The sequence below is a fragment of the Miscanthus floridulus genome, chromosome 1 (assembly GCF_019320115.1).
Source record: "Miscanthus floridulus cultivar M001 chromosome 1, ASM1932011v1, whole genome shotgun sequence".
In the NCBI taxonomy this organism is placed as follows: Eukaryota; Viridiplantae; Streptophyta; class Magnoliopsida; order Poales; family Poaceae; genus Miscanthus; species Miscanthus floridulus.
Window position 1 is genome coordinate 144764535 of NC_089580.1, and position 9226 is coordinate 144773760.

Genomic DNA, 9226 nt, shown 5'->3' on the forward strand with positions numbered 1-9226 from the left:
CCTAGGGTGTTACATCTATGAACTCACCAGACTTAACCTCTTATCTCTAACAGTGGGGATCGACCGGATCGATGGCAGACATGATAAAGACGACAAATCAAACCTTTAAAGTACACAGATCTATCCACATTTAATAGAATCATGGAGACACATTGTAGGCATTAAAGCATAGGTGATCAGCTATTTAGCCGATGCAAGCATACCAAATAGTTAAGGTCACGCCCAATCGAGAACAAATCTACCAACTAACATCCTCCAATCTAAAGTGCCATCAGTGGGGATCGACCGGATCGTTGCAGCCATAATAGCGAACTATAGACCGGATTCAACTAGCTAGCAAACCTCTTCAAGATCATGCATGCCTTAACCGTGTACTATGCACGATCAAGATCGAAGTAGAACAACCGATGAAACATAACCCGTCGCTCAAAGTAAGAAACATCGTATTGTAACAAAGTAAACGATGGACTAAAAAAATATGAGGCCGATCTAGATCGATCTCGACCGGGCAGGTTGATATGTGCTGAAAGACTAATAATAATAAGAACATCAGCAAGATCGGTAACTTAATGAATCTGCCCGAAGGACGCCATCCTTAGGTAGAGCCGATAACTTGACTTTAATCTAATTCAAGCAGTGGAGGTCGAACTTAACCGATGCAGCCGTACAAACAGAAGTATAAGCCATGATGGTACTTACAGACAAGCCGGAGGCCGGCCGGAGCAATGCAGCCCTGCTTGTTGAAGAACTCGTCGAGATCTACACTACTCCTACTCCTAAGGGTTGGCGTAAAGCCAAAAAAGTAACTTGTATTGATTGATTGGATGTCTCTTTATAATAGTCGGGGTCCAATATTTATATCCGGAGCCTAAGCTTGAATCCTACTCAAGTACGACTCATTACAATCTTTGGTATAAAAGAAAATATTTCTATCTTAAGATAACATGGACCATAATCTTTCCCTTTTTTAGAGTCCGACATATATTTCCCGACGTCAACCTTAGCTCATTATCGTTATCTGCTGACGTTATCCGAAGAGAGCCGATTCCAGTGCCGCATGTGAATCAGCTGATATCGATTCTTATGCAATCGGTTCCTTGATTGACACAATCTTGAAAGCTTCGAGTTCCCGCGTTCTTCTCTCCAAATTTTGATGTAAACAGTATGTTACAATGGTTTCAGCTGTTTCAGTCCTATGTTGCAGTAAGTTTTTTCATGTGCAAGTGTTATATCTGGATGTTGCATATGCTTCACACAAATGTTTTAAGTGTATTTTCCAATGTTTCATCTGCTTCAGACGTATGTTGCATTCAAATGTTTCATGTTTCAGAGGTGTGTTGGGCACGGGCCGTACGTGGCGAGCCAGGTACTGGCAGTTGGGGCACGTGCCTAGGTCCTGGGGCTGCGGATGCGGATGGGGGCGTGCTCGTCCTCATCTCGACTCTCAGGTCCCGCCCGCATGGAGAGAGAGGGGGCAGGGTCGCTGGGAAGGAGCCACAGGCGTAGCGACAAGGGGCAGAGTGCGCGTACGGGGCGGAGTGAGGCAGACAGGGACGAGCTGCGCGGAACGTCCAGACAGTGTGTGTTTGTCTAGACGTCCGGGGCATTTGCCACGCCCTAAAAACTACGTGCAGATTACCCAGCCTGCTTCAACAAGGACACTGCTATTTTCATCCCAAAAAAAAAACAAGAACACTGCCAGTGCCCAGCCCCAGGTCTCAGGTGCCAGCTGAATATTTTGTTCCCCTTCCGAGAGAACTGTAGTTAGTGTTAGCCATTGTTGGAATAATATATAAAAGAGTAGCAACAATGCACAATTAAATAATTAATCACTCATCTTGGTACTGTGCAGGTAGGCCTTGCTCATACATATCGCCTGACGTCCTTCCATCCATCCAGGTTGCAGCTAGGTCGCCCCGCTCCCGGACTAGTCACCAGGCGATGTCACCCGTCTCGCTTTCTCCCCGATCTCCAGAATATCTCGGAATTTTTATGCGCTGCCGCCAGCACGCGGACTCGCGTCTCCACCCACCATCCGCGTCGCCCCAGCGCCGCGACGTGTCAGGCTCTAGAACGTTTCATGGGGCCGGATCTGCGTGTCTTTTGTTCCCCACGGCCGCCGGACGTCAGCGTCACCTTCCACTCGCGCCGTTCAGCTCAGACTCTGTGGTGTTTGGATTCTACGTACTGTCTATCCACCGCGGATCATTTCGGACGACACCGTACCTGCTACTGCTAAACCACGAACCGGAGCAAGTAGCGGTGCGCTATCAGCTGTGGTGACTACTGACTACTCCCTGCGTCTGCTGACACGTGTGGCCAGGCCGGCAAGGAATCAGCACGCGAATCGTATCTGATTCCCCGGTTTGTTACCGGCCGGTCCCTTACCTTACCGCACTCAACGAAAAGCAGAGACTGTGAGGTCAAGCAAGTGTGAGATGGATTTCGCCGCGTGCTCTGTATGTAACACTACCACGGGCACGGCCCGGCACGGCAGGCCGGCCGGTGAGTCGGTGCCCACCGGCCGTGTGCTCTGGTTCGTCCATTCAGCTTGTTTGTTGGTTGGTTTCTGAGCTGATAAGCTCAGTTGGTGCTGGATTTGTTGCGAGAGAAAAACACCGTATCATGGCTAATAAGTCATTGACTGAAACCAATAAGCGAACAGACTGCTTGTAATAGATAGATATGCCTTTTGGTGCAGAATCTGAGACTGATGAGGCGTGCGCTCGTCGTGTTTCCCAGAAACGATACAGCACTAACCAATGCAAACACCTTTTCCTGCGCGACTGTGAGGCAGTGTCACAGAGCTAGTGTTACATATACCCCCTGTCCGGTGTATGCGATTGCCTTGGCCGTTCTCCCTCATAATCTCCCCGCGTCCATCCTCGCTGAACAACAAAGTCGCTCGCAATGGCCAATCCGAGCTTCCTCGTCGGGATCCTAGGTCAGTGACTCAGTGTTCATGTTCATCCTCGCCGAGGGCACCATGCATGCATGTTTCGTGTTTCCTTACCCTTTTTTACCCCTTTAACATCAACCAACTAGCTCCGCCTTGATGATTTGTTACCCTCTGCCTCACACCAGGGAACGTGATCTCCATCCTCGTCTTCGCGTCTCCGATGTGAGTTCCATCATTCCACACTGCACAAGTTTCTGTAGCCTACATATCTCTATGCACCTTGAAAGTGCCTGCCACGGGCTGATTGCTGACGAACACGGAGCTCGATCGATCTCTGTTTGTTTACTCCAGCGCGACGTTCCGGCGGATCGTGCGGAAGCAAGAGCACGGAGGACTTCAGGTGGCTGCCGTACGTCACCACCCTGCTCAGCACCAGCCTCTGGACCTTCTACGGCCTCCTCAAGCCCGACGGCCTCCTCGTCGTCACCGTCAACGGCGCCGGCGCCGCGCTCGAGGCCGTCTACGTCGCGCTCTACCTCATCTACGCGCCCAGGGAGACCAAGGTTCGATGTGGGTCTCGCTCGTACAGTAGTAGCATATCCTCAGCTTAATTGGCAACCTCCCGAATCGAATCGAACGGCAACGGAATCCTGTGGTTCTCACTTCTCAGGCGAAGATGGGCAAGCTGGTGCTGGCCGTGAACGTCGGCTTCCTTGCCGCAGTCGTCGCGGTGGCGCTGCTGGCGCTGCACGGCGGCGCTCGGCTGTTCGCGGTGGGGCTGCTCTGCGCCGCGCTCACCATTGGGATGTACGCGGCACCGCTGGGCTCAATGGTCAGCATACTCTACTGAGAATATCTTTTTCTTTTCTCGAATACGCAGGTATTGAGAATATCACCCCCGTCCCTTCCTGTCCAGTTACGCCTGCGAAACAGAGTATCACGTGCCGTGGCCGTTCTTTAGTTCTTGGGCGAAAAAAAAAACTAGTTTTCTAAGCTCGTGAACAAGTTCAGTGGTAGCTGTACGTATGAATTTGTTTCGCGCTTTTGGTAGTAACTTGTTTCGGTGTCTCTGTTTCTCTTGACTTGAGATGATGCCTCTCTTAGGGAACGAAAGCCTGATCGTATCTCTGAAGAGACACCATATACGTACGTACGCTCCTTTCTAGAGTGTGCCGACCTTAGACTGCTAATAAGATAAGATGATTGATACCACAAAAGACTAGCTGATCGCATCTACTTTCCTTACCCGTCATTGAGTGTTTGGTCTCATGTCATTTTCTCGGACACTTATAGCGCACCGCAAGCGGTAATGTCTATCTAGCACCAACTCAGTTATTAGATGCCTTGAAGGTTTGTACCTAACCACGCTTTAACTAAAATCTCTTCATATCTAGTAGGGCTAATTTGGAGGTTGGAGCTCCGGCCAACTTCGTTTTTTTTTCATGCACTGGAGTTATATCATACTCGATCCTAGCAAAGAACTTCGGTTTCAGTTATATTATATCTCCTCTAAAAGCGCATCAGCAAGAACTGAAACCGAATAGAACCGTGCGACCCCTGCTGTCCCAAGTCCCATGACCCATGCAATATGATCTACTATAGCTCACCGACACCAATTGACACGCTGCCTGTTCGTTCGTTGGTTTCAGTCAGGCTTATTCAACCAACCAATAATGTTTTCCTCTCACAAAAAAAATCAACAGTAGCCGGCCCAAATCAACTCAGATACCGACCACAGCGAACAGGCCGACGGACATACATGACGGGATAACACTAGCGCAGCTAATTCGTAAGGAGTACTTAAGTAATGCATTGTATATGTAGCAAAAGATTAAATGATTAATTATAGTCGACACAAAGATATGACCACCGACGACTGACATTTACTACAAGAGAGCACTAGATTTTTTTTTATCAGTCGGATGACGCGTATAACAGACTTAAAGCGAATTGACCATATACAGTACATGCCTAGCTATGCCTTTGATTTTTCCAAAAAAAAAAATGCATGCAGCGGACGGTGGTGAAGACCCGGAGCGTGGAGTACATGCCCTTCTCCCTCTCCTTCTTCCTCTTCCTCAACGGCGGCGTCTGGAGCGTCTACTCCCTACTCGTCAAGGACTACTTCATCGGGGTGCGTTGCTTTGCGTCACACTATTTCGCTCATTTTCCTTGTACTCGATCGCGATATATAAATAACTGAGCCAAGCACATATTTGGTACCGCCAGATCCCCAACGCCATCGGCTTCGTCCTGGGCACGGCGCAGCTGGTCCTGTACCTGGCGTACCGGAAGGCGGCGCCGGCGGCGCGCAAGGACGACGACGAGGAGGAGGCTGCTGCGGCATCCGGGGACGAGGAGGAAGGGCTGGCGCACCTGATGGGGCCGCCGCACGTGGAGATGACGGCGCAGCAGCAGCGCGGCCGGCTGCGGCTGCACAAGGGGCAAAGCCTAGCCCAAGCGGCCGACGGGCGGGCCGCTGTCGTCGCCGCGCCACGGGTTTGGGAGCATCATCAAGTCCCTGTCCGCCACCCCCGTCGAGCTGCACTCCGTCCTGTACCAGCACGGCCTCGGGCGCGGCCGGTTCGAGCCCGTCAAGAAGGACGACGCGGACGCGAACCACTGACTGATGCTACTCGATCGATCGATCCACGTGGTAGCGGTAGTACAGGCCTTTTAATTGTCGCGTGTAGTGCTTGCTCTTGGTATTGAGAGATTCAGGGCAGCGTTCGAGTGGACAGGAGTTGAGTGTGTTTTCCACAGATTTAGCTGTACTACTTTCAGCTTGTTTCCGCTTATTCTCTCTCATAAAACACTATTGCATCCGAAATCATCTAAAATTCACTGTGCAGTGAACCGTCCGAACACGCTATTGCAGGGTTCGAAAGTCGAAACCCAGATGAACTAATATTTGAACATGTTGAGTTGGATCAACAGAAAATTTGTCCACCAGCTGCATTTGTGGCGGGCCGCGCGCATGAAGGCGATTGATAAATAGCGATTTACCGTTCCCTTTTTTTCACGCGTGGTTGGGCAGGCCGGGTGTTGCTCCGTTCCGGCCTGAGACGAGCCATGTTGGAACGTCGCAGCCCAAAAGCCCAGAACTCGCACGGACTGACGGGCCGTTGCCTGCACCTGAGGTTTTCAGTCCACGGAGAGGAGCTCAAAACCGGTCTGGCACGACCTGTCAGGACCGGATTGGAAGGAACTCAAGGAAGACATGGGCAGTTGAACAGTACCCAATACTACTCTCAGAACACGATGACATAAGCACTCTATTCCTCCAAAGAGGAGGGCCTTGTTCCAAGTAAAAATACGTCAAGATTCTCATACACCTCTTAGATTTAGTTCCTCGCTATAAATGTTTTCTCTAGTATTTTTTTTTTCAAATTGTTTGGCTACCAGGATTTTGATTCTTGAAAGAGCTCCTTGCTACGAAGCATGAACAAGTCTCCACACCAAACTCAAAGGGCCTGTGGGGGTATAACCCCTTATACCAGCACATGCTGTACATGGACCGAGTCGCTAGGGGAGGCCCAGTCCCATAAGACTGCAGCCACGCCACTGGTGGAGGCCCAAGCCCACGAGACCGTGGCGTACAAGATACAATACCGGTCGGCGTGCCACGCAAGACTGCATGAAGATTTCCGGTGATCTAGGAGACCTACTCGGATACACCAGATCCTGTAATATCTGTAACTTCCTATCTTGTAAAACCGATCAGGATAGAAAAAACTGATCTGTAACCCTACCCCCGAGCTATATAAGGCAGGTAGGAACCCCCTCGTTTTCATCTGATCATATGCAATACAATCCACAAAGACACAGGATGTAGGGTATTACGTCAAGCTGACGGCCCGAACCTGTCTAATCGTTGTCTCTTGCGTTCTGTGCCACCATCCGGTTCCCTCACGCGCACCTCCATCGATTCATCTACTACCGTAGGCATAACCCTCGGTAGACCGTCGGGCGTATTTCGTCGACAGTGGCGCGCCAAGTAGGGGGTGCGCGTGCTGAATTCATAGCGAACCAGACGGTCATCTTCCAAGCTTCATGGCCTTCCCTGAGCCGGGCCAGATCTTCACGGTCAGATCCATGACATGGGTCATCGGCCCCGACGGCAACGGGGAGATCATGGAGGCGGTGTAGGATCACCTTGCGCCGATCGTGTCAACACCTGCAATGACATCTCCGATCTCGGCGCCCCGCCGCTGGGATAGAAGATCCATCAGCAATGATGATCTGATCGCATCCATCGATCGGGTCACAGACCGCTTAGCAGAATGTCAGCTCCTCATGGATTCGATCTCAGATCAATCTAGAGCGAGCGACGAATTTTCCGTACTCCAAGATCAACAAGCCGCTGCAACCGAGCGACCTACTCAGCCACACTGCTCATGGAGGCTAGATTCCGATAAAGTGATCACAACCACTCCAGAGGGGCTCACGGTCCGACGTCGACTACTTCTCGCTACCGGCCTACGTTTGGCCGACTACAAGGCCCTAATGGAGGAATCGCCGAAGCCTTATCTTTTTGGGCTGGAGGGTGCGGGACCTGCGTACCAGAACGCCATCCATCACCTCTTTGTCGACCACGTCGAGCGTGACCACGTCACCGACCTCTACATGATCAACCCGACTAACTCCGGTTAGCCTGCGCCTGTGGTCAACATGGTGGCTGTCCGCCAGCTTTTAGATGATCCCTCTCTCCCAACCGAATCTCTTTATAATGTTCTGAACTAGAGCCCCGACAATTATTCTGAGGGCTCAACCCAGACTGTGCCAAGCTGCCCTGCTTTCCCTCCAGGGTTCGGGGGCGTGATTTTCCACGTCAGCCACGATAGCATCACCAAGGACGCCAAAACCGCTGAAGAGTGCGAGGCTCATGTGGCGAAGAACGCCGACCGCCAACATCACCGAGATGCAGAAGCAGCCTAAGAGGCCCACGAGGATGGTCGCGGTCCATCCCGCCATCAACGCAATCTGGACGAGGCATTCGACATGGTGGGCGACCAGCCAGTCTACCAAACTCCAAGCGCTAATCTAGCCGGCGTGTTCAACGAGCTTGACAAACTCCCTCACACTCCAGAGGTTGAGAAGGTTCAAGCATATATCATAGCAGTGCAAGTCCAAGTCAACGAGTTCTGGAACGACGCCCCATCTTATTCCACCGCATCAGCTCGTAGCCACCGCTCCCGTCGCGATGGAGTAGGCCAGCATCACGGTGCCGAGGGCCCCCGACCTCAGGCTAGAGGTCCCTACCTCCATAGAGGATCCAGAGGCAACTATGAAGCTCATTCACACCACCACGGTCGCCCATCGCGCCCCTAGGGAGGTCGGGGCAACAACCGCAACCAGGAGGTTAATCAACATGTTTACACCAAAAATTGGCAAGCTTACCCTAGAAAGGAAGGAATCGGCCGATAGCGTGCATACATGGTATTTCGGACAGCTGTCCAAAACAAATAGGAGAATTGCCGGGTGGTGTCCTATATATATTCTGCGGAGGCCAAAGTAGGAAGTTGTACAACGTCAAACTAAGGAGTATGAATCCAGCGAGAGTCCAAGCAAAGCACAATGTTGATCAATGGTCAAAGAAGCAAAGAAGGAGACAAGAAAGAAAATGTATTTTAATTGGCTAGGCTACACAAGGTGTATCATCTACGTGCAAGGGAGGAAAGGAAATATTCTGTATATTTTGGGACAATGCTTGACGTCCAGGAAGCTCTTCACCGGCCAAGAGATATTATTTAATATATTTTGGGAGAACACAACCAAGGAGAAAATCATGAAAGTTTATCAGAGTTGTTGGCCGAATCTATTAATATTTTATTAGGCGTCATGTACGAGAGAATTAATTTAGCACGTACATGTATATGACTCTTGTATAGTTGCCGACCTTGTCATAGACCAGGCACCCCTATAAATATAAAGGGTTGCGGCCAATTGTAAGATACACACATCAATTAAAATCAGTCTTTACTTTTTTTGCTTCACACCAACCTTTAGGAGCAGGAGTAATGTAGCTTTTCGGTGAGTTCTTCAGCAAACAGGGTTGCATCGACTGATTGACCTCCAGCTTGCTTGTGAGTACCATCACGACTTTGTATTGTGCTTATAAAGCTGCATTAGCTGACTGATCTTTTATGAGCCATAATATAAGTTAGTTATCGATCTGTATCGTAGTTTGTAAGGCTGTGCATCAGCTAATTGATCTCTTATGAATCATAATATAGATCAAAGTAATCAATCCTATATTAAATAACTTGTTGTTTAATACAATATCACCAGTTATTGAATATGCTAAGATTAGTAAGATTTTCCTTG

The 9226-nt window shown here is 50.1% G+C and overlaps 1 pseudogene; it reads left to right on the forward strand.

Moving 5' to 3' along the window:
• The first annotated feature begins 2786 nt into the window (after window positions 1-2786).
• Window positions 2787-5766, forward strand: LOC136496834 (bidirectional sugar transporter SWEET16-like; annotated as a pseudogene).
• The last annotated feature ends 3460 nt before the right edge of the window (window positions 5767-9226 follow it).